This window comes from Hemiscyllium ocellatum, chromosome 8 (assembly GCF_020745735.1).
Source record: "Hemiscyllium ocellatum isolate sHemOce1 chromosome 8, sHemOce1.pat.X.cur, whole genome shotgun sequence".
In the NCBI taxonomy this organism is placed as follows: Eukaryota; Metazoa; Chordata; class Chondrichthyes; order Orectolobiformes; family Hemiscylliidae; genus Hemiscyllium; species Hemiscyllium ocellatum.
In genome coordinates this window covers 62,179,736-62,206,072 of record NC_083408.1, presented here as the reverse complement: position 1 = coordinate 62,206,072, position 26,337 = coordinate 62,179,736, and positions in this window count along the sequence as shown.

Sequence of the window (26,337 nt, the reverse complement as noted above, 5' to 3'; positions counted from 1 at the left end):
AACATCAACTGGGACTGCCATAGTGTTAAAGGTTTAGACGAAGAGGAATTTCTGTGTACAAGACAATTTTCTGATTCAGTATGTGGATGTACCTACTAGAGAAAGTGGGAAACTTGACCTACTCTTGGGAAATAAGGCAGGGCAGGTGACTGAGGTGTCAGTGGGGGAGCTCTTTGGGGCCTGTGACCATAATTCTATTTGTTTTAAAATCGTGAAGGAAAAGGATAGACCAGATATAAAAGTTAAAGTTCTAAACTGGAGAAAGGCCAATTTTGATGGTATTAGGCAAGAACTTTCGAAAGCTGATTGGAGGCAGATGTTCGCAGGTAAAGAGACGGCTGGAAAATGGGAAACCTTCAGAAATGAGATAACAAGAATCCAGAGAAAGTATATTCCTGTCAGGGTGAAAGGGAAGACTGGTAGGTATAGGGAATGCTGGATGACAAAAGAAATTGAGGGTTTGGTTAAGGAAACGAAGGAAGCATATGTCAGGTATAGACAGGATAGATCGAGTGAATCCTTAGAAGACTATAAAGAAAGTAGGAGTATACTTAAGAGGGAAATCAGGAGGGCAAAAAGGGGACATGAGATAGCTTTGGCAAATAGAATTAAGGAGAATCCAAAGTTTTTTTTACAAATATATTAAGGACAAAAGGGTTAACTAGGGAGAGAATAGGGTCCCTCAAAGATCAGCAAGGCGGCCTTTGTGTGCAGCCACAGAAAAAGGGGGAGATACTAAATGAATATTTTGCATCAGTATTTACTGTGGAAAAGGATATGGAAGATATAGACTGTAGGAAAATAGATGGTGACATCTTGCAAAATGTCCAGATTACAGAGGAGGAAGTGCTGGATGTCTTGAAATGATTAAAAGTGGATAAATATCCAGGATCTGATCAGGTGTACCTGAGAACTCCGTGGGAAGCTGGAGAAGTGATTGCTGGGCCTCTCGCTGAGATATTTGTACCATCGACAGTCACAGGTGAGGTGCCGGATGACTGGAAGTTGGCAAACGTGGTGCCACTGTTTAAGAAGGGCGGTAAAGACAAGCCAGGGAACTATAGACCAGTGAGCCTGACCTCGGTGGTGGGCAAGTTGTTGGAGGAAATCCTGAGGGACAGGACGTACATGTATTTGGAAAGGCAAGGACTGATTCGGGATAGTCAACATGGCTTTGTGCGTGGGAAATCATGTCTCACAAACTTGATTGAGTTTTTTGAAGAAGTAACAAAGAAGATTGATGAGGGCAGAGCGGTAGATGTGATCTATATGGACTTCAGTAAGGCATTCGACAAAGTTCCCCTTAGGATACTGATTAGCAAGGTTAGATCTCATGGAAGCTGAAAATGGGTTGCTGAAAAAGCGCAGCAGGTCAGGCAGCATCCAGGGAACAGGAGATTCGACATTTCGGGCATAAGCCCTTCTTCAGGAAAGGGCTTATGCCGAAAACGTCGAATCTCCTGTTCCCTGGATGCTACCTGACCTGCTGCGCTTTTTCAGCAACCCATTTTCAGCTCTGATCTCCAGCATCTGCAGACCTGACTTTCTCCTCGGAGATCTCAGGGAATACAGGAGAACCAGCCATTTGGATACAGGACTGGCTCAAAGGTAAAAGACAGAGGGTGGTGGTGGAGGGTTGTTTTTCAGACTGGAGGCCAGTGACCAGTGGAGTGCGATAAGGATCGGTGCTGGGTCCTCAACCTTTTGTCAGTTACATAAATGATTTGAGGCATAAGAGGTACAGTTAGTAAGTTTGCAGATGACACCAAAATTGGAGGTGTAGTGAACAGTGAAGAGGGTTACCTTAGATTACAATAGGATTTGGATTAGATGGGCCAATGGGCTGAGAAGTGGCAGATGGATAAAAACAATGACTGCCGATGCTGGAAACCAGATTCTGGATTAGTGGTGCTGGAAGAGCACAGCAGATCAGGCAGCATCCGAGGGGCAGTAAAATCGACGTTTTGGGCAAAAGCCCTTCATCAGGAATACAGCTGTGATGAAGCGCTTTTGCCCGAATCGTCAATTTTACTGCTCCTCGGATGCTGCCTGAACTGCTGTGTTCTTCCAGCACCATTAATCCAGAAAGTGGTAGTTAGAGTTTAATTCAGATAAATGCGAGGTACTACATTTTGGGAAAGCAAATCTTAGCAGGACTTATACACTTAATAGTAAAGTCCTAGGGAGTGTTGCTGAACAAAGAGACCTTGGAGTGTAGGTTCATAGCTCCTTGAAAGTGGAGTCACAGGTAGAAAGGATCATGAAGAAGGCGTTTGGTATGTTTTCTTTTTTTTTGGTCAGTGTATTGAGTACAGGAGTTGGGAGGACATGTTGCAGCTCTACAGGACATTGGTTAGGCCACTGTTGGAATATTGCGTGCAATTCTGGTCTCCTTTCTGTCGGAAAGATGTGAAATTTGAAAGGGTTCAGAAAAGATTTACAAGGATGTTGCCAGGGTTGGAGGATCTGAGCTAAAGGGAGAGGCTGAACAAGTTGGGGCTGTTTTCCCTGGAGTGTTGGAGGCTGAACCTTATAGAGGTTTACAAAATTATGAGGGGCATGGAAAGGATAAATCGACAAAGTCTTTTTGTTGGGTTCGGGGAGTCCACAACTAGAGGACATAGGTTTAGGGTGAGAAGGGAAAGATATATAAGAGACGTAGGGACAACTTTTTCACGCAGAGGGTGGTACGTGTATGGAATGAGCTGCCAGAGGATGTGGTGGACGCTGGTACAATTGCAACATTTAAAAGGCATTTAGATGGATATATGAATAGGAAGGGTTTGGAGGGATATGGGCCGGGTGCTGGCAGGTGGGACTAGTTTGGGTTGGGATAACTGGTCGGCATGGATGGGTTGGACCGAAGGCTGTACATCTCTATGACTCTTTGGCTCTATGAAGGAGTTGAGGTTCAGAAAGCCAGCACCCTATTTGACATAATGGCGCAGGAAAGCCCTGAACAGACAAAAGGTCAGGCAGAAGTGATTTGTCCTGAAAGGCTAATGAATTGGTAACAGAAAGACGAGAGAAAAGAAGATATGTGTTGATGCATACTCAGAAAAGGAGGGAGAGATTATTCTGGAGGGTCATTATCTGAAAAATAGAATCCTAAGATGAAAGTAAGTAATCTAAAAAAAAATGGAGCCAACGGCAGGTTAGTGCAGAGGAGAAGTACACCAGATTGTGTTTCCGGTAGCACACAGACAGGGGGTGTTACAGGTAGCACATGAACTACCTTTAGGAGGTCACCTAGAGGTACAAAAGACTCAGGCTAAGGTACAAAAATATTTTTATTGGCTTGGAAAGCACAAGAATGTGGTTAAGTTTTGACGTGTGTGTCTAACATGCCAAATGGTAGGTAAGATACAGGCAGTAATAAAACCAGCATCCTTTCACCAATTCCCGCATTCAAAGAACATTTCGCATGGGTTATGATTGATTGTGTAGGTTCCCTCCCTAAACTAACAGTGAGTACCAGTACTTGCTAACCATAATGGATGTGTCTACCAGATTTCCAGAGGCAATTTCATTGTGGAGTATTAAGGCAAAAAAGAGTGGTAGAGGAGTTAGTAGCTTTCTTCAGGCAGTATGGATCACCCAAACAGATTTAGTCTGATCAAGGGTCTAAATTTACTGCTAGGCTGTTTAAGGAAGTCATGGATAGCTTAGGTATTCAGCGCTTTAAATCATGTGCGTATCATCCTAAACCCCAGGGATCTTTCGAAAGGTGGCATCAGACCTTGAAGACAATGTTGAGAGCATACTGTCAGGACTACCTGAATGATTGGGTTAAAGGTATTCATATTGTTTGCCATAAAAGATGTCACAAATGAATCTACTCAGTGCAATGCCTTTGAGTTAATATTTGGGCATGAAGTGAGAGGCCCTTTGAAATTAATGAGAGAAATTGACAGGACCAAAGTCAGAGTTTTCACACGTGGATTATGCATCGGAGTAAGAGAGAAATTAAATCAAGTCAGTGAGTTAGCTAAACAGCACCTAAAAAGGGCACAGCACAAAACGAAGCAGGTGGCAGATAAAAATTCTGAGACTCAGACGTTTTCCCAGGGGGATGACATGCTAGTATTGTTACCAGTGGTAAGAGATCCCTTCAAAACCAAGTTTAGTGGTTCCTATCAAATTGAGAAAATTTGTGTTAAATAAACTATCTAGTGAAGATGCCGGATAGAAAAGAACTGTGTCACATATGTGATGTGAATATGTTGAAATCTTATTATAATGGAAAGGAGCTGAAGAAACAGTGTTAGTAGATACTGCCCTGCAGAGTGAGGAATCAAATCCAGGTGCTGTGGAGTTTGATGTGCCTCAAAGTATGTTAAACAATGAGGAAGTCCTTGAGGAGTGGGCTAGGTTAGTAAACTATCTGTCTCAGGAGCAAAGAACACAGTTGAAAGATTTGTTGCAGCAGTATGAGGACATATGCAGGAATAAGATGGGGAGGACTAATACTATTGTGCATGAGGCAAACTTAGGGAAATGCTGGTCCAATAAAACAACACCCCTACAGGCTTAATCCATTCAAAACCAGATAGGTCCAGAAAGAAGTGGAGGGGATGCTCAACAAAGATATCATTAAACCATGTCAGAGTGAGTGGAGTTCGCCGATTGTGTTAGTTCTCAAAGCTGATGGTTCTCAACAAATTTGTTTTGTTTACTTAGCAGAAGGGGTTTACCCTGTGTCACATCAGATTGGAGAGAATCATGCTCATCTTTCCTGCTGCTGCTCAAGTAATTGACCATTTTTACACTGTTTCCATGGGCATAGCACCATACCCCCTCTGCTGAACTTTGTGCATAGAGTCATAGAGGTGTACAGCACGGAAACAGACCCTTCGGTCCAACCTGTCCATGCCGACCAGATTCCCAACCCAATCCAGTCCCACCTGCCAGTACCCAGCTCATATCCCTCCAAACTCTTCCTATTCGTATACCCATCCAAATACCTCTTAAATGTTGCAATTGTACCAGCTTCCATCACATCCTCTGGCAGCTCATTCCATACACGTACCACCCTCTGTGAACTAAGTTATGCCAGCCAGCTGCATCCTCCCATTGCCATGGAATAGCATGCCCCTCTAGGTCCTCATGGCTCCCAGTGACATAACCATGGAGGTGCTACTGAGCAGAGGTCCTGTCTTTGCCCGTCTGAACCCTATTCTGTTTCTTCCTTCTCTTTGCTCTCCTACTCAAAGCTCTTTAAAACTGCAAACCCTTTAAATACTTAGTTGAAATCATATCAAATGCGTGGTCATCACAACTGCTGACTCTAATTGTTTGGAAGCTACAATATTAGACAGTTCAGCAGTGCCTCTATGTAAATGGACTGTACTGACTTCTTGGTTTCCCACTGACCACTAGACATCCGTCTACTAGAACATAACAAATGTAAACTAAAGCTCATCGAATCTTACAGCATATATAAAGATTATACGATCCATCACACCAGTTTCACCCTTTTGAAAAACTGCTGAGTTTATTCCCATACCCTATCATTTTTCCCATAACCCTTAAAAATACTCCTCTCCAAATATAGATCCAAATGTTTGTGATAATGTGGTGGAATTTTATAGGATCCTTCAGATAGTGTGTTTCAGACCTTAACAACTTTCCATGTAAATAACTTCTAAAGTTGTAGATTTCTTTAATCCTTTGACGAGAGCCTCGAGGAGAAGTTAGTGCAGATTCCCGGCCTCAGTGCGGACTCCCGGCCTCAGTGCACACTCCTGGCCTCAGTTCACACTCCCGGCCTCAGCGCGGACTCTCGGCCTCAGCGCGGACTCCCGGCCTCAGCGCAGACTCCCGGCCTCAGCGCAGACTCCCGGCCTCAGTGCACACTCCCGGCCTCAGCGCAGACTCACGGCTCAGCACGGACTCCCGGCCTCAGTGCAGACTCCCAGCCTTAGCGCAGACTCCCGGTCTCAGTGCAGATATCCCGGCCTCAGTGCGGACTCCCGGCCTCAGTGCAGACTCCTGGTCTTGAGGTGGCTCCAGAGCAGACCCCCTGGCAATCCTGGCTTTGAGAGACTCAAGGTGAAGCCTGGCATGGACTGGAGGAGAGGGCTGGTTTGGACTTGGTTGGAAGGAGTGTTATTCTGAACATTTAATTTTTTTAGTTTTCTAATTTGTTCCTATGATTTTGTATTTTTGTACTTAAGATGGCATAAAGGGCTTCTTTACTTTTCTTATACTTTCCTGAGAATTTGTATTTAACAATTTGCACCTCAATACCTTTATATCTAAGGTGACACTATAAGTGTCGGCCTGTAAACATTTCACTGTACTCATGTGAGTACATATGACAAGAAAACGAATTCTAATTCTAATATTCAATCTCTGATCTCTGCTTACCAACCTATTTGTCAGAGAAACCAGTTTCTGTAACTGCAATATCAAAATTAAGAAAATGTCTATTAAGTTTCAACTTTACCTTCTCTTATATGAGCAGAAATTCAGCAGAAAGAGTAGCTTCACCAAATGCTCCACATAGCTCTGATTAACCTCCTCTGCTCTTTGTTTCAGTTCAAAATATCTAATTCTTACAGTAAGATGCCTGAAATTGTATATAGTTTTCTAGCTGATATTTAAATCTGTAGCATGCCTTTCTTGCTTAAATGCTCAATGCTCAGGTTTAGGGAACCAAGTATTCGAAATGCTTTTCAAATAAAAATTCAACTTGTTCTGTCATTTTCAAAGATCTTTCTCTCCACTATTGTAACCACCTTTTATAGTATTATTTGGATCATAACCGTTTCTCTATTCTGTTTCTCACAGAGTGCATCACCTCACATTATATACATTACATTGCACTGTTCATATGTCTTTCATTTAGCCAGCTTTGTTATTGCTGAAATATGCCTCGATCTCTTCATTATTTCCTATATTGTAGATAAAATAAAACTTTACAAATTTTGGAATCAAAATTCCTCAGTCCAAACCTTACAGTTTATAAAAATAGCATTGACCCGATTGATTACAGAATCTCAATGTGGAGAGGTGGTGATGTAATGGTACTAGCACTAGAGTAGTAATCCTAAACTTCAGGCAAATGTCCTAGAGATATGGCAGATGGTGAAATTTGAACTCTACAATAAAAAGAAAATCTGGAATTAAAAGCTCACCTAATGGCAACTATGTATTGATTGTCATAAAAAAATCGTGGTTCACTAATGTCCTTTTTAAAGGAAAGAAATCTGCCATCCTTACCCGGATATAACCCCAGCCTAAAGCAATATAAAGAGTCTTGACTGCCCTCTTAAATGGCTTTGCAAGCTATTTAGTTCAAGGATAATTAGGGATAGGCAATGATTTCTGGCCTAGCCAACAATGAGCACACTCTACGATCCAACATATTTTTTAAAAGTACAGTTTTTCAGATAAAGTGGAAGAAGAGTACATTGTGCACTCCTCTCATTTGTATCAGTTACCTAATGAATGGTCCTGAAAAGAATAGCTGGAAGTCTGCTCAGAAAAGGTCAAAAACATTTTCAGATGTATTTCTGTATGAGAAGAGCCAGAGTGAAAGACAATTTTTTGCCCTGCTGTGTTCAGTCAATCTATTTGATACCGACAGCTTAGTAGTGGCATACTTAAATTGGGTTTATATTCAACAGTGGTTCATGGCTTCCTGTGAATGTTTGGATAGAAGTTGGATATCATCTATCTAAGGGTGCTGGCAATGTTTATCTTGTATAACATTGAGATTTCTCTGCGACCGGCAGGTCAAAGGCCTTGTAACAACTCACAGTCCTTGCACCAATGGCACAATAGTTTCTTACTAACAGCAATTCCCTGCCCCATGCCAATTTTTGGATCGTGGTCACTCATGTATCAATGTTATTGGACAATGATCAAATGCTCCAAGCAGATTAATTGTATTTTGATGAAAGTTATTGCATTGATATGAACAGATGTTTTGCTGACATGGTTCCTATGTGTGACCTCTTGAAGGTAAGAAAACTACCATGCAGAGGGAACTGTGCATCCTTCCAGCTGACATTGCCTTTCCACGAGAGAAGTAATGAGAGTGCTGTCTCTTGCAAACACAGCATATGCCTCTTCACAGACACTTGATTCTACTGCAGATTACGTAGCTTGGCAGATGTCTTTTAAGTTGCCTTGTAAGAATGCACCAAGGGCAATAGTAGCCTTCAGTTCTAAGGGACAACGTGCCTCCATTCTAGATGATAAGTGCATACATAGCAACTCTGCAGTAACAATCTTGTGAAGACTAAATTTAGCCAAAATGATGAGGTGCAAATGGGCTTTGTTTTGAAGAGAACCTTAGCAATGTAATTATTTTCATGCCTTTAAAAGGTACTGTGTCAAATCCAATAAAAAAAACAAGAATGAAGCTGAAAAGCATTGTTAGAGGTTAAAAAAAATATTTCAATCAAAAATGGAAGCTTACCCACTAAAAACTATTTAAATCCACAAGCAGAAAATGCAGACAAAGTATATTGTAAAGACTACATTTTCTTTACTTTTGATTGTGGATGGAAATGGGAAACAAGGTGAAAGTGAGGACTGAGCTGCTGAAGATTAGACTGAAGATTAGAGTGGTGCTGGAAATACACAGCAGGTCAGGCAGCATCCGAGGAGCAGGAAAATCGACATTTCGGGCAAAAGCCCTTCATCAGGAATAGAGGCAGGGAGCCTCCCGGATGGACAGATAAATGTTGAGGTTGGTGGGGGGGTGGGGAGGGGGGTTGCTATGGAGAAGGTAGTGAAGAGCACAATAGGTGAATGGGGGTGGGGGTGGAGGTAGGAATAAGGTGATAGGTCAGAGGGGGGGTGGAGCGGATAGGTGGGAAGGGAGATTAGCAGGTAGGACAGCTCATGAAGTGGTGCTGAGCTGGAAAGGTTTTAACAACCTCCAACAATCCACTCTCCCCTCCTGGCACCCTCCCTGCCAGCACAGGAATTGCAAAGCCTGCGCCCACACCTCCTCCCTCACTTCCATCCAAGGCCCCAAAGGAGCCTTCCACATCCATCAAAGTTTCACCTGCACATCCACCAATATCATTTATTGTATCTGTTGCTCCCAATGCGGTCTCCTCTACATTGGGGAGACTGGACGCCTCCTAGCAGAGCACTTTAGGGAGCATCTCCGGGACACCCGCACCAATCAACCCCACTGCCCTGTAGTCCAACATCTCAACTCCCCCTTCTCTAGTCCAACATCTCAACTCCCCCTTCTACTCTGCCTTGGACATTCAGGTCCTCGGCCTTCTCCACTGCCACTCCCTCACCACCTGAAGCCTGGAGGAAGAACGCCTCATCTTCAGCCTCAGAACACTTCAACCCCAGGGCATCAATGTAGACTTCACCAGTTTCCTCATTTACCCTCTCCCCACCTTACCCCAGTTCCAAACTTCCAGCTCAGCACCATCCCCATGACCTGTCCTACCTGCCTATCTCCCTTCCCACCTATCCGCTCCACCCTCCTCTCTGACCGATCACCTTCATCCCCACCTCCACCCACCCATTGTACTCTTTGCTACCTTCCCCCACCCTCCTCTCTGACCTATCACCTCCATCCCCACACCCATTCACCTATTGTACTCTTTGCTACTTTCTCCCCAGCCCACCCCCATTCCCTCCTCCATTTATCTCTCCACCCCGGAGGTTCCCTGCCTCCATTCCTGATAAAGGGCTTTTGTCTGAAACATTGATTTTCTTGCTCCTCGGATGCTGCCTGACCTGTTGTGCTTTTCCAGCACCACTCTAATCTATGATGAATGTCAAGTCAACCATGATCATATTGAATGGTGGAGCAGGCTCAAGAGGCTGAATGGCCTAGGTCTGTTTCTATTATTCATGGTCTAATGAACTTATGGACAAAATTGATTAGCCTGGTGACAGCTCTTAAGTTCTGTTGCATGAATGATATTGTGGCAGAAGATAGAAGAAACAATTTGTCTCTATTTTTCAATGCGGGAAAGGTACTTGGAGCCTTGAGAAAGCCATTTCTCCCATTAGTTGTTGTAAGATGTTGTCTTCAACTCAGAAACTTTCTATTTTGTGTACCAGTCACCCAATGCCTCCAGCAAACAAGTAAAATGAAAAGAGAAAAAAGATCCAAGAACAGAAGGGCTGGGAAGCAAAATGAACATTTCATTGAGCCATGTGGACTGGTGCTAGTGAACTGTGTTTCTCAAAACATTGCCCTCCAACATTTTTTGTTTGTCTTTGTCTGTCTACATGTGAGGATAGGGTTTAGAAGGGAATTAGAGTTTCAATTGGTACAGCTATAGATTGATAGTTCATAGTTTTATTTAGCTATGGCTAGAATCTACTTATTTATAATGAGCAGTAGTTAAGTAGTGGAACGTGGTTAATGTTTTCTATTAGCTTGATTAAATAAGATAGACAAAATTTAAGGATGTTATACATTTGTTTAAATCATTAAATTTTATGGTGATATTGGGAGTCATGGGGCTCTTTTTCAAGTGAGTCATAATAGTACGTAAATGTTTAAAATGTTTTTGAATATTAATTTTTAAAGATATGTTTCACTTGCACAAAGTGAGATACATTTTGCCCAGCAAAATAAAAGAACCATCTTAAATTTGCCATTCAAAGGATCAATGATGAATATTCGAGATCTGAACTTCTGATCCAATTGTACTACAAGCAAGATTCTGCAGTTTGCTTCATCAAAAACCTCACCCTTATCAGAAAGCTAGATATATCATGAACACATATTGTGTTTAAAAAATATCTATCAGCTACAAAAAAAGCTACTTTCTAACACATACGTTTCAAGGAAATATGAATTAAAGTCTGCTATTGCAATCCAGAAATTGCAACTCAGCCAGACACAATACATGAATTGTATTTACAGCACAGAAGCAGCTCAATTCCTCTATGTCAGTGTTTATGCTCCACAAGAGTCTCCTTTCTCTGTCCATCATCTCATTCTATCAGCATAGCCTTCCAATCCTCTCACCTTCACATACTTTCCAGTTTCCATTTAAATGTGTTCATGCCATTGCTTCAGCTATTCCTTGCGGTAGCAAGACACACTATATGCATAAACTAACATACACAAGTGGCAAAAATAATTTATATTCAAGTTTTCATAATAGCAATTTCTATTTCACAATAAGAAATGTTTGACATTTCATTCCACTGAATGCAGCCAAATCTTAGATAGCTTTTGAAATGAAACGTTACTGTGGGTTCTTCGGCAGGGTCAGTCTTTGGAGTGAAGTAGCCCATCTATCAACATGATTTGTGACTAGATCAGGTAGTAGATTGATGAACCTGTCAGGTTTTATGTTTTGATTTATTCTGTTTCCTTTCCTCGATATTTCAACCTTGGTCATGTCCTACAGCAGGGGTCTTGGCTTTTGACCTATTTTCTCAAAATATAAAACCTCACAGATCTAATGGAGCCTTTCCAAACATCCTTATTTCAACTGTCAAAGACCCTATCTCTATTAAAATAAAGCTTTTGGATTCAACTTTGACTTTGCATGACAACATAAAACTGTCAATAATCAGAGCAGCCATCTTGTTTTCATTTCTATTTACTGGTATCCTAATATAAAGACCAAATACAAGTTAACTAAAGAAATATCTTAAAACCCAAGACAGAGATAAGCAGACCTGAATAAATGATCAATACAAAGAAGCAGATTGTCATAAAATAAACAAAACACAGGAACAGTATGAGAAGCTAAGAAAACACACAAAGTCTTAGACTTAACACAGGTTTTCTTTGAAAGAATAAAAATGCTTGAATAATTAAAGATGAACAGGCAAAAAACAAATAGTTCAAAGTTAATTGCCATTAACCCTCTGTCCCTGTCCTTTCTGTGATGACTTTTAATATAGTAATTCTGCAGATATTACATTAGATTCCCTACAGTGTGGCAACAGGCCCTTTGGTCCAACCAGTCCACACCGACCGTGCAAAGAGTAACCCACCCAGACCCATTTCATGCTAACCAATGCACCTAACAGTACAGGCAATTTAGCATAGCCAATTCACCTGGCCTGCAGGAGGAAACCAGAGCAAATCCACACAGACACAAGGAGAACATGCAAACTCCACACAGACAGTCACTCGAGGCCAGAATCAAACCTGGGACCCTGGTGCTATAAGGCAGCAGTGCTAACCATTGAGCTGCTGTGCCACCATGTATTGTTACTGCCTCTTTTAAATCTACAACGCCACTCCTGTTCTTACAGATTGTGATGCCTGGAACACTACTTGGAACAGATCTTGATTTTTACACAACTTTACAGAACTCAATTAGGTTTTTTCAACCTTTTTCAGAGAGCCATCTTCAATGGAGCAAGAACAGAACTGGACCAAATTGTTTGGAATGAAAATTGGGAAAATCTGTAATTGAGAAATGAGCTCCTTCAAAGAATAGACAGTTCCAGTACAGTTAGGGTATCATCCCACCGCAGGGAAAGATAGGACAAATAAATCCAGTGCTATCTGAATGACAAAAGGAGATAGAATAAAGAATAAAATGCGGCAGCTGTCAGGTTGAAAACACTATCCAGAACCAAGCAGATATAGAATGTTCATAAGGAAGATGAAAAATCAAGCTATAGAATCAGGCAGGACTTATGAGAAAACACTGGCAGTCAACAGATTAGATTTTGAAAGGCATTTAAATAGTGTAAAAAAGAAGAGGGCTGATAAAGGGTCAAACAGGGATTCACACATGAAGGCAGAGAGCATGTCTCGGTATGAAATGAATACTTTGCATCTGTCTCTATCATGGAGGCATGGTGATGGAGAAGCAAGGACAACTGTTAGATAGACTGCTGTGACTTAAATTTTACAAGATTCTGAGACTGGATGAGATGCATCTTACAATAGTGAAAGAAAAGAGACAGCAGAAATTGCAAGGGCACTGGCCATAATTTTTTAGTTTTCTCTCGATTCCAGGGGAATGGTAAATTGCAAACATCTTGTTCAGAAAGGTTTTAAGGATAAATACAGCAATTACAGACATGTCCATTTAATTTCAGTGAGGTAGCTTCTACAAATAAACTTAGTAGTCACATGGAAAAAATGTAGGTTAATCAGGAAGAGTCACGATATATTTTCAATATATTTGCTGGAATTCCTTGAAGAGGTAACGAGAGGGTTGGTGAGGGTAATTCTGCTGATAGGCTTCACGTAGGCTTTCAGAAGGTGTTTAATAGAGTGCTCCATTATAAACTTGTGAGAAAAGTTATAACTGGTGGAATAAAAGGGACAGGAGCTGAAATAACTCAGCAGAGGACAGTATCTCATCACCATGTCACTCTTTATTTACACTTCACACTTGACTCAGTCCAAATTCTCTAAGTGCTCCTTATTGGTCTTCCCTCATATTAGCAGTTCATCCAGATAAATAATGATCTGGGGCAGACCTTTTCAAATGTTCTCGAACATTCACTGTACAAGCTGAAGAAACCCCAAAGGGCAGAATGTATATTAATACAAACCAACATGGGTATTAATTATAACATACTGAGAATCCTCATCTAACCACAATTACAAGTACGCATGGCTTATGTCCAAATTTGTGAAGGATAGACCCCCTGTCAGCTTTGCATATAGATCCTTTATGAGAGGATTGGATATTTATCCAGCTGGTAAAGTTGTTTAAAATCCCCACAAAGGCAAACTGAGCCATCAGGCTTCATAATTGGTCTGAGCAATGCTGCCCAATTTGTAAATTTGTTATTTCCTTCGCTTTCCAAGTTTCCTGATTTCTGGTTCTATTTCTGCCCATTAGACAAATGGCACAGGGCAGGCCTTGTAGGCTCGTGGTCTTGCTTCCTGGTCGACACGTCAGGTGGCCTTGCTCTGCTGATAGTCCCCAGATCTTTCTGAAAAACTTCTGGGTATTTACTAATCAAAAAATGTTGACCCAATCGAGGTAAATCTTTCTCAACCAATTTCACCCCATCAAGCTTGGTCCTGGGCCTTTTAGTACAATCAGTGGGAACTGAACCAAATGCTTCTCAAACCGGAAACAAAATTATACCTTTAATGTGTAAATGCTCCCCAGTGTAGGTTCTCAGTCTCGCCGAGGGCTTGCACTAACTTAAGGCTTGGAGTCCAAAATGAATTTGTTAAAGGGCAGCAAAGTGGCACAGTGGTTAGTACTGCTACCTCACAGCACTAGACACCCGGGTTCAATACCTGCCTTGGGCAACTGTCTGTGTGGAATTTGCACGTTCTCCCTGCGTCTGCGTGGGTTTCCTCTCACAGTCACAAAGATATGTCGGTTAGGTGTAATGGCCATGCTAAATTGCCCGTAGTGTTAGGTATAGGGGAATGAGTCTGGGAGGGTTGGTGTGGACTTGTTGGGCCGAAGGGTCTGTTTCCACACTATAAATAATCTAAAATCTATTGAAAAAAGACTGACCTTACGATCACTGAAACCACCGCACTGGTATTGATCTCCATTAGAACTGGGTGACCATTTAAACAAATGTTTATTTTATTGGTTCTGATTTGTTCCAAACAAGGTGTAGGTGGATTTTCAAGGGTATTCATTCTCCTGTGGATACTGACATTACTCAATTTAGATGCAATGAGACTCTTCTGCTGCCTAGAGTCCACGCACATGCAAATGGCTTGGTGATCCAGATCCTGATGAAAATTTTAACTGTTTAGCTGGGACTTGGCTTTGTTTTGGGGTTTTGCTGTGGGCTGACCTAGAGCCCCTCTGTCCAGGATATGTCCTTAGTGAGGCTATGCCATAGCCCTTACTCGAGTGGTGTTCCCCAAGCTCAGCCAGCCTGGCGAGGGTGTCCGCTTCCATCAGAATACCCTGCAATGTATATGCTCCATTTGCTGCATTTCCCAATGATAAAGCCAGTCATAGCATGTATTTGAAGTCCAGTTGGCCTTCAGTTTGTAGACACTTTTGCATGGTTACACCATTACCCCTACTCTCATTACCACTGAAATAGCTCCAAAGAGGCCAGTATTCAGTCACCAAGTCACCTTTTTTTAAAACATGGAAAGTCCTTGGCTTCCTCAGAGCCAGCTCTCAGGACCTCTAACACAGCTGTAGTTATTTGTCAGCAAGGGCTCGCTGATAGGACCAGACTAACAGCCCCAAACAGGGAACTCATTTTCTATGAGGTCGTCCTGGCTGATATTGTTACAGTCACTACAGAAGCAACCCGGATACAAAATTGACTGTGTGATAGAAAATATAGAGTAATAATAATATTTTTGTGCAAAGGACAGTTTATAATGGAGTTTGCCAGAGATCTGTATTTGGAGTCTTGCTTTTCCAGTTAATATATATGATCTCAATCTTGGTATGTCAGCTACCTCCTTTTTATCTTTTTTTTATTGATACAAACTCTCTAACATTGGCATCAAAAGTTTCTTTGTCAGTTTGCATTCATCAGCCACAACTACTAGTGCCATGAATGATACAGTTTCTTTGTCCCACCAGATGTCATAGTTGTCACAGAGTTACACAACATGGAAACAGACCCTTCCATGTCAACCCAATAGTTTAAACTGATCTAGTCACATTTGTCAGCATTTGACCCATATCCCTTTAAACCTTCCTATTTACCCCTTACTAATACACCTAACCTACACATCCCTGAACACTACGGGCAATTTAGCACCACCAATTCACCTGACCTGCACATCTTTGGATTGTGGGAGGACCACACGCAGACACGGGGAGAACTTGCGAACTCCATACAGACAGTGACCCAAAGTCTCGGTGGTTAGCACTGCTGCCTCATGGTTCCAGGCACCTGGGTTTGATTCCAGCCCCAGGTGACTGTCTGTGTGGAGTTTGCACATTCTCCCTGTGTCTGCATGAGTTTCCTCTGGTTTCCTCCCACAATCCAAAGATGTGCAGGTTAGGCGAATTGGCCATGCTAAATTGCCCATAGTGTTCAGGGATGTGTAGGTTAGGTGCATTAGTCAGAGGTAAATAAAGGATAATAAGGTAGGGGAATGGATCTGTGTAGGTTACTCTTCAGGAGGGTCGGTGTGGACTTGTTGGGCCAAATGGCCTGTTTTTACACTGCAGAGATTCTATGATACAATTCATATATCCATCCAGATGCCTCTTAAATGATGTAATTGTACCAGTCTCCACCACTTCCTCTGGCAGCTCATTCCATACACACACCATCCTCTGCATGAAAAAGATTCCCCTCAGGACCCTTTTAAATCTTTCTACTTTCATGTTAAACCCATGCTCTCTAGTTTTGAACACCCCTATCTGGGAAAAAGACCTTGGCTATTTATCCTATCCATGCCCCTCAAGATTTTATAAACCTCTATAAGGTTACCCCTCAGCCTCCGATGCTCCAGGGAAAACAGGCTTAGCCTATTCAACCTCTCCCCATAGCTCAAACCCTCCAATCCCAGCAACATCCTTGAAAATCTTTATTGAACCTTTTCAAGTCTAACAAAATCTTTCCTACAGCAGGGAGACCAAAACTGAGTGCAGCGTTCTAAAAGTGGTACCACCAATATCCTGCACAGCTGCAACAAGAAGTCTCTTAAATCCGAGACTAAATGCACTGATCAATGAAGGTAATTGTGCAAACTCATCCTTCACCACCCTGACCACCGGTGACTCCACTTTCAAGGAACTATGAACCTGCACCCCACAATCTCTTTGTTTGGTAACACTCCCCAGGACCCTACAATTAAGTGTATAAGTTCTGCCCTGATTTGCCATTCCAAAATGTAATACCTCACAGTTATCTAAATTAAATTCTATCTGCCACTCCTCGGCGCATTGACCCATCTGATCAAAGTTTTTTTCAGGTGCTTTTTTAAACACTTTATCATTTCACCAGGTATGTTCTAATTTTTAGGCATAGACCCATACACCAGCTGAAAGCTATTTGCTTTAGTCTTTTGAAGTATAGGTAGGCCTGTGTGTTTATTTTTAAATGGGAATTCAGGTCTTGCTGGCAATATGCCTCTGAGACTTGGTTCTTAAACACTAAACATCGCAGCTTTGGCTTGCTTATACCTGCCCCTCACTTCAGAGGACAACTTGAATTAGATTTATTGGACCTCTCGGTAGATTGATCTGGTATAACAACAGGCCATGGAGGGTATTTTCTCTGCTCTTGAGTGGCATGGGCAATGGTGAGAAAGTTAGGAAAATACCGTGAAAATGGAAAAATCAGATTCTCCACATTAACAGAAATAATTCTGAATTCATCTCAGAGTTTAAATAATGAGCTCTGAACCTCACTAATGAGCAGAGACTACCTTATTTTCATTTAATCTAGAAGTTGGGACATCTTGTTGCGGCTGTGCAGGACATTGGTGATACCTCTGTTTCCATGTCATCATTAGCTAAATTCACCTTATTTCTGTGCAGTTCCCAATTCTCCTCTCCTTCCTGAGAAACCAGAGGGCACCAATTCCTGATGTGGAAGTCAGAATGGCAGCAGCTCATTGCTATTTCTCCAGGCCTTCTGACAACTCTGACTTCATCATCGTGTCCCAGTATGATCCATGAACACCATTCTCTTTAACCCTTCATTCATGCAACCACCAGCATCAACACATTATTACAGTGGCTTTCACTTCAACTCACACACCACTTCAGCCCTTCAGAACTTCACATTGGAGTTCAAGAATACCTGAACTGCATGCTTCTGTCAGGTCACTTTGTATCTAGGAAAATACACACAGACACCTCATACATCTTCACAGATTGCATCATAGCCTTTGTAGTAACCTGAGGCCTGAGTATTAATTGTTAGGGCATTTGTCAAAGTGCTGTAGAGTTCTGGGAGAAGTGGGAACTCACATCTGGCACATTGGACTGAGTTCCGAAGTGAAGGATGACAGTGAAAGAGGATAAAAGGCTGTGATTGTATCAAGTATAAATGAATGAACTGTGGGAGGGCTTTTTTTTTCACAATTGCCAATTACTTTGGCCTCAGCATAGGGAGAGTGTATGGCTAACAAAGGCATGACAATTTGCAAAGCCATGCACTAAGGGGATAAACTGGGACATTAGCTGTTTGGCAAACTTATGCAGCAACATATTCAGGGCCTTCTGCACTGTAACTCAATGCAAAGGGTGTTTTATGTGTAATGCACCTGAAGAACGTTGAAAGTGGATCAGAGCATTAAAGCAGGGATGCACATTGATATTCTGCAACATAATCTGTAATCAACTTGAAGGACTTCCCCTTTCAGCTTTGCAAAGGCTTCCTTTATGCTGAAGTACTTTGTTATTTGCACCCAGTGTCATGACCCAACAGTTTAAATTGGAGTTTCTAAAACAAAGTGAAACTATCACCTACTGCCTACTGAGTTACATGATTATATGCATATTGATACAGAAGTGAATTATATCTACGTCGAATTTCTACAATGTTCTGATCTGCTGTCATGATTAGAGTAATAGATTGCATTCATGTATAGATTAATAATTCTAGGCCAAAGATGTTTCAGAAATACAAAAAAAATTATCAAATGAAATTTAGAACATAAAAATATATAAGGTATTTGGGGTATATTCTCATTTGAATTATCACTTATATCTCCTACACATTTTATAACCAGTTATCTTTTTTTTCCCAAACTGCTGAGTATAATGCATAGTGAGTCATATTGGAAATCAAGAAAGGGAAGACTAAATGATGGTGTGACAAAATAATACCAGAGTTACAGACGATTCAAAATAAATTGAGGGTGTTGATGATGAAGTTAATTACATGTGCTTAGTCTCCAGAATGACCAAGATGGAGCATAGGTTTAGTTTGCATTTTGCTGAAGATTACACTTTTTGGTAAAGGAAGTGAAAGATGTCCTAGGAATGGCTGTCCACGTGATCAGAAAAAAATATATAAAGGCGTTTATTATGACTTAAATTACCTGCTAGCATTCATTAAGAAAACAGGACAGCATTCGGTGTTTGACACTTGAGCTAACAATCTCTTGCCTGTACAATGACTAGCTAACTGAGTATAACATGTTGTTGAGTATTTCAAGTGATACTTAAAGCGTACTCATCTTTTATTGTTCATTTGCTTCTCAAAGTTTGAAAATTACATTTGAAACTTTCTTCTCAAATTTGTCAAGGTTTCACCAACATCCTTGCAATTATCTGAAAAAAAATCATCAAAAGATGAGTAATGCTATGTATTTCTTTAATTCACTCAGGAATTGTGGGCTTCTCCACCTTGGCCAGTGTTTATTGTCCACCCTGAATGCCCTGGAGAAGATGGTACTACTTTATCTTCTTGAACTTCTGAGGCTCATATGGTGTATGGGCACCAGCAGTGGTGTAAGGATGGAATTCCTCAATTTTGACCTTCTGACTGCGAAGGAATGGCAATTATATTTCCAAGGTGAAAGTGAGGACTGCAGATGCTGAAGATTAAAGTCAAAATTAAAGTGGCGCTGGAAAAGCATCTGAGGAACAGAAACTCAACGTTTCAGGCAGGAGCCCTTCATCAGGAATGAGGTTGGGAGCCTTAGGGGTGGAGAGATAAATGGCAGGGGGTGGGGATGGGGAGAAGGTATTTATACCTCCAAGTCAGGATATTATGTGGCTTTAAAGGGTGGTGACATGCCATCTATCTGCTTCCCGTTATCATTCTGAAAGCTAGAGGTTGTAGGCATTGTCTTGTGAATTACTGGAGTACATCTTGTACACACTGCAGAGACTTATGTATCCATGGTGAAGGAATTAACATTTCAAGCAGTTGCATGGAGTGCCAATTAAGCATACTGCTTTGTCCTGGATGGCATTGAGTTTCTTGAAGCTGCATCTGGGCCAGTGGAAAGTCTTTAGTCACACTTCTGAATTGTGTCTTGCAGATAGGCTTTGAAGAGTCACAACAAGAGCTTTTAACAACAGAATTGCCAGGCTCTGACCTGCTTTTCTAATATATTAATATAGCAGGAACAGGCTTGGTTAATGCTGACACTAGCATGTTGATATTGAGAGATTCAGTGATGAAAATCCGATGGACTGTCAAGAGGTAGTATTTGGGTTCTCTCTTGTTGGAGCTAGTCAATGTCTGACACTCGTGTGGCATGAATATTACTTGCTACTAATCAGTGTAGCTTAAATTTGTCAGGTCTGCATGTGAACAGGTATTGTTTCAGTACTGAGGTGGTGTGAATAATGTTGAATACTGTGCAATGAGCACCCCCACATCTGATCATATGTTGGACAGAAGGTTATTGATGAAACAACTGAAGATGGGTAGGATATTACCTGAGGAACTCATGCAGTGATGTTCTGTGGCTGAGATGATTGATCTCCAACAAAAACAATACCAACTTTGTTTTTGCTCAGTGTGACTCCAACCAGTAGAGATTTCTATTAGCTTCAAATTTTCTTTGGGTTCCTTGATGCCATGCTTGATCAAATGCTGCTTTTATTTGAAGGGAAGTCACTCTCACCTCAACACTTGAATTGAGCTTTTTTGTCCAAGTTTGGATCAAGGCGTTATGACATGGGGAAAACCCTCCTGCTAATTTAAACCAGCAACACAGAAAAGTTTATCCTATGCAGTAATCTGTGAAAATTCAAGAGGCCTAGAGCTTTTTAAAATAAAAAAATTAACAACTTTATTTCTTAAAGTATAACAGAGAATAATTAACTAACAACTATTTACAAGTTCTTCCTCTAACCTATCTTTTACTTTCCCTTTTATAATAATAGTCCGATAAAATCCCTGATTAAGATTTACCAAAAATTCAAATTTCAAAACCATCCAGCAGTGGAATCTTCATTCTATCCCACTCCTCAAGGACTTCTTCATTTTTAAATTTATTTTGAGGCACCTCGAAATCCACATCATCTGGATTTGATTTCTCACTCTGCAGGGCAGTAACTAACACCCATTTCTCCAGTTCTTTGTCTGTAGGATAATACAGTTTCAACTTGTTCACTTAACATACCCGATGCCATTTTTTTCTATCTGGCATCTTTCCTAGATAGTTCACATGACTCAACTATTTCTCAATTTGATAGGGACCACTAAACCTTGCTTTGAAGGGATCTCCTATCACTGGTAACAGTACTAACACATCATCCCCTGGCGAAAATGTCCGAGTGTCAGAGCTATTAGCTGCCACTTGCTTCATTCTACACTGTGCCCTCTTTAGGTGCTGTTAAGCTAACTCACCTACTTGATTTAGATTATGTATCAGAGGTGAGGGAGAGACTAAGTGTGAGATCTCCAAATTTGGTCCTGTCAATTTTTCTTTAGTTCATTTCAAAGGGCCTCTCATTTCATGCCTGAACATTAACTCAAAGGGAATGAACTGAGTAGATTCACTTGAGGCATCTCTAATGGCAAACAACATGAATGGGATAGCTTTGACCCAATCATTCGGGTAATCCTGACAGTATGCTCTCAACATGGTTGTCAAGGTCTGATGCCACCTTTCTAAAGCTCCCTGGGATTCAGGATGATATGCACTGGAATTAAAGTGCTGTATCCCAAGCTATCCATAACCTCCTCGAACAGCCTAGCAGTAAAATTTGACCCTTGGTCTAACTGAATCTCTCTGGGTAACCCATACCATGTGAAGAAAGCTATTAACTCTTCTACCATCTTTTTGCCTTAAAACTCCATAATGAAATTGCCTCCAGAAATCTGGTACTAGTTCCCACTTATAGTTCTCTGGAGGGGACCTACACAATCAATTAAAACACGCAGGAAAGGTTCTTCAAATGTGGGAATTGGCAACAAAGGTGCTGGTTTTATTACCGCCTGTGGCTTCCCTACCATTTGGCATGTATAATACTTACGGCAGAAACTTAACCACATCCTTGTGCATTCCAGGCCAATAAAAATGTTTTTGTACCTTAGCCGGAGTTTTTTGTACCCTTAGGTGACCACCTACAGGTAGTTCATGTGCGACCTGTAACACCCCCTGTCTGTATGCTACCAGCAACACACTCTGGTGTACTTCAGCTCATTTCTCCTCTGCACTAACCTGCCGTAGTCTCCAATTCCATTTCGGATTTTACCTTTAAGATAATAACCCTCCAGAATATTCTCTGCCTCCTTTTTGGAGTAGGCATCCATATAGATATTTTATTGTCTTGTCTTACTGCTGCAAGTCTCTTATCTTTCAGAGATAAACTTCAGTCTGACCCTCTGCCTCTTCAGGTTGTTCCTGCACCATTACGTCAAATAGAGTGTCCACTAATTGAACCTCAACTCCTTCATCTTTCTCTTTACTTTTTGCTTTGTGCTGTGACTTACGATAGTGAGATCATGTTACTACACAGTCTGGGAAAATACCCAGGATATTTCTGTTTAAATTCCTGAGTTTCTAGGTCTTCCTTGGGTTTACCCACAACAAGCAGTGTCATTCCCACCTTGTATTGTGCCAAATCATTCCCAAGAACAAACTGAATTCCAGGAACTAACACTGTCAATCACTCTCACTGTATCTTCCAAGTTTTGTGTTCGCACTTCAACTTGATCTTACATAGGGGTACACAAAATTTCTATCCATCTATCTACACTCTAGGGTAACAAATCAGAAAGAGTGCTTATTTACTCAACTCTTACTCTCGGCAACTGGTTAAATCCTGTATCTATCAAAATGATAACTTCTTGCCCTTGTCCTCCTGTTCTTTCTGAGTAAACTCTACCCACAGAGGCAAATGCTTTATTGAGACCAGGTGCTAATTCCATACACAGCAGAGGGGAGGCTGTGCACTGCAGCTCCTCGGCTCTTCTTGGGGTCTCCTTTACTACCTTCACTAATGCCACTGGCTTAGCTTCTTTGACCACACCTTTTCCCACAGTGTCTTTCTTTAACGTACAGCACTGTGACATTACATGTCCCACTTTACCACAGTGGAAACACCTGAGGCTTTTCACCTCCTTTCCATCCTCTGCAGCTTCCTCTTTTTTGTCCTGTTGTAAATTCTTACTAGTACTCTCTACTTTTGGTTTCGTAGCGTAGCATCACCCCTTCTCCCAACTTCTATCCCTCACAGGATGAAATTCTGGCCAGAAGCTTGTCAAATGCGCCAACATGTACTCATCTGCTAATTCTCCTGCCCTTCTCACTTCCTGAACGTTTTGTTCCTCCATGTGAATTCTTACCATCTCTATAAGTGAGTTTTTAAACTCCTCCAGCAGAATAATCTCTTGTAGAACCCCAAAGGTGATACCTATTTTCAAAGCACAGACCCATCTATCAAAATGACTATGTTTAATTCTTTCAAACTCAACATAAGTCTGACCTGGTTCCTTCTTTGTGTTTCTGAACGGCTGTCAACATGCTTCTGGTACCAATTCATTAACACATAAAATAGCATGTTTGACCTCTTCATAATCTCTTGCCGCCTCATCTGACAGCGCAGTAAATACCTCACTAGCTCTGCTTACCAGTTTAGCCTGATTAGCATTACCCATAAATCCTCAGACCACTCCATCTGCCGAGCCAATTTTTTAAAATAAATGAAGAGGCTTCAACATCTTTCTCATCAAAACGTGGCAGAGGTTTGACATATTTGTATATATCATTACCTTCTCTTTTAATCTCCATCCTGTTAATTGATTTGGCTGACAAAGTCTCAACTTCTCAAGTTCAAATTCTCAATCCTTTGCTCAGCTAAGAACCATCTCTCTCTCTTTTCATTCTCTTTCACTCTGTCTCTCCCTCTCTCTCTCTCCTATCTCTGTTTCTCTTTCTGTCTACCTTTGTTTATCTCCTAACTCCATTTTCCTCAATTGTAATTTAAGTTTTTCTATCTCTACTGCACTTGTCTGTTTCTCTGACAAACATATTTGTTTGAGTATTTCCCTTACAATTTCATCTTTACTTTTGTCCTTGGTTAAACCCAAATCTAACTTATTTGCTAATTCTAAAAGTATGGTCTTTTTCTTTCCTTTTGAACTTCCTTGGCAAATTTGAGAATCATCTTCAAATCCCTGAACCTCTTTTGCAATTTTAAGAGCCATTTGTCTCACTTTTAATTGAATCAACCGCAAGTCTTCAAAATTAAACAAATTGCCTCACCTATGTTTTATTTGAAGGGAGAGGTTGAGTAGGCTAGGGCTGTTTTACCTGGAGCATCAGAGGCTAAGGGGTGGCCTTATAGAAGTTTATCAAATCATGAGGGGCATGGATAGGATAAATCAACAAAGTCTTTTCCCTGGAGTGGATGGGGGGTGGGGGTGGGGGTGGGGGGGGGAGGTGGGGAGTCAGAACTAGAGGGCATAGGTTTAGGGTGAAAGGGGAAAGATATAAAAGAGAGCTAAGGGGTAACTTATTCACTCAAAGGATGGTACGTGTATGGAATGAGCTTTCATTCCCCCAAATTAATTCAAATCTGTCTAAACCAGTTCAAATTCCAGCGACGAGCCCCCAAACTGTTATGACATGAGTGAACACCCCTGCTCATTTAAACCAGCAACACAGAAAAGATTTATCCCATGCAGTAATCTGTGAAAATTCGAGAGACCAAGAATAAAAATTAACAACTTAATTTTTTACAAGTATAACAGAGAATAATTAACTAACAATTATTTACAACTCCTTCCTCTAATCTATATTTTATTTTTTCTTCTATAATATTAGTCTGATAGAATCCCCCAATTAATATTTACCAAAAATTCAAATTTCAAAACCAGCCAGCTGTCAAATTTTCTTTGTCTATCTATCTCTGTAGATTTGCTCTCCAGGTCAGCATTGATGTTTTTCTCTGTGCAAACTCCTTCTCGAGACAGGTACCTCTCAGAGAGTTCTAACTAGCAGCCTACATCTGTTAGTCTTTTGGCAGTTCTCCTCCAACTTTTCAATTTTCCCCGGTTTTATACTCCCAAAGCATCAGATTGTGTCATTGGCTTTTAATGTTGTCAATATACTAAATTCAAACTGGATTGGAGTTTGTTTTTGGTGGGGTATAATTTAAATTGATTGGCCTAAGTCAAATTTGTTTTTTTCTCCAGGCAACCGGCTACACGAGCTGCTGGACCACATGTTACATTGTATCTTATTCAGAACACTTGTTGCTGCCAAGTGGTTCTGCTAGCTTTTAACTCTCTTAAAGGTATAGTATACCCACATCTTCATAACAAAGGCTATAATAATGTCAGGTGACGAGTGGCCTGGCAAAACCCAAGCTGTGCAGCAGTAAGCAGGCTATTGCTGAGCTGGTGACACTTGAAAGCACTATTGATAACCTTTACGTCACTTTATTGATGATTACACTACAGTACAGGAGTCACAAGGAGAAAGGGTGTGCTTGATCATCAGCATCTTGTTCAGGGAAACCTGGATCTGCAGGAGTGAGGGAAAGCAGCTGAAAGCAGATAGAGCAGCACCAGCTGTCTCAATAGAAATGAACAGAATAGTCATTGAATGGGTGCAAGGGAGCTACAATTAAAGCCTTGCTCTATTCAATGCTTTAGCAATAATTCTGCAGATGTCCATTAGTGCAACTCAACCTAAGTTCAATTAGCAAACAGAATCTAAAATTTCAAACTCTTCCCCTGGCAAGGTACAATTTTCTTCAGGGGAGGTGGGGGTAGGTGGGTGACATGGGCAGCAGCTGGGGGAGAAGGAGACACCAGCTTCGTGCCTGTTATGTCCCAGTTAATCCTGTGATGGTGAGGTCTGTGCATTTTTCCCTTCTTAATGTCAACTGAGACCAATAGACCTTCCGAGCAATGAAAAGCTGTTGGCCTTCAATTGGTCAGCAATTTTTGACAGGCTGGACTTCTACCTCCAGGCTCTTTGATCCCAGGAAACACCTTGGGAAAAAAAAACAAAAACACTCAGTATCTGATTGGCACTTCATGCCTTCCTGAAAACAATCGCCACGAGGATCCCACACATCTCAATATGGTAAGCAAGGCTTCAATGGTCGCCATTTAAATAATACCTAACTAGTGTATTCAAATCAGATTTTCAAGTAGATGGTTTTATCAGCACAGCAATCATTTTAACAATTTATTTCATCCATTTTTGTTAAAATAATCCTCTCAACATATTAAATATACCAGCTGAAATCATCTCCATTGATCTGCTTATTGACTGTTGTCAGAACTGTACCCTCATTCAAGCAAACAGAAATATTTTTATCACACAACAGACTTATTCCTTATAGATGGTGAATAGGATTTGAGGAATCGGGGGTGAATCATGCATAACAGAATTCCTAGATTTGCCTCTCAGCTTTATTTCAAATTTTAGGATTTGTTCTGGTTAGATTTTCACCCTTATCTATCTTGTTTCTCTTTCCAAATTCTTACTTTTGTTTTTGAACCAACTTTGTCTCACTCCACTAGTTCACCAGTGTCCCTGCCACTTGTAACATTCACTGCAAAAATCAGTTCAGTATCCAC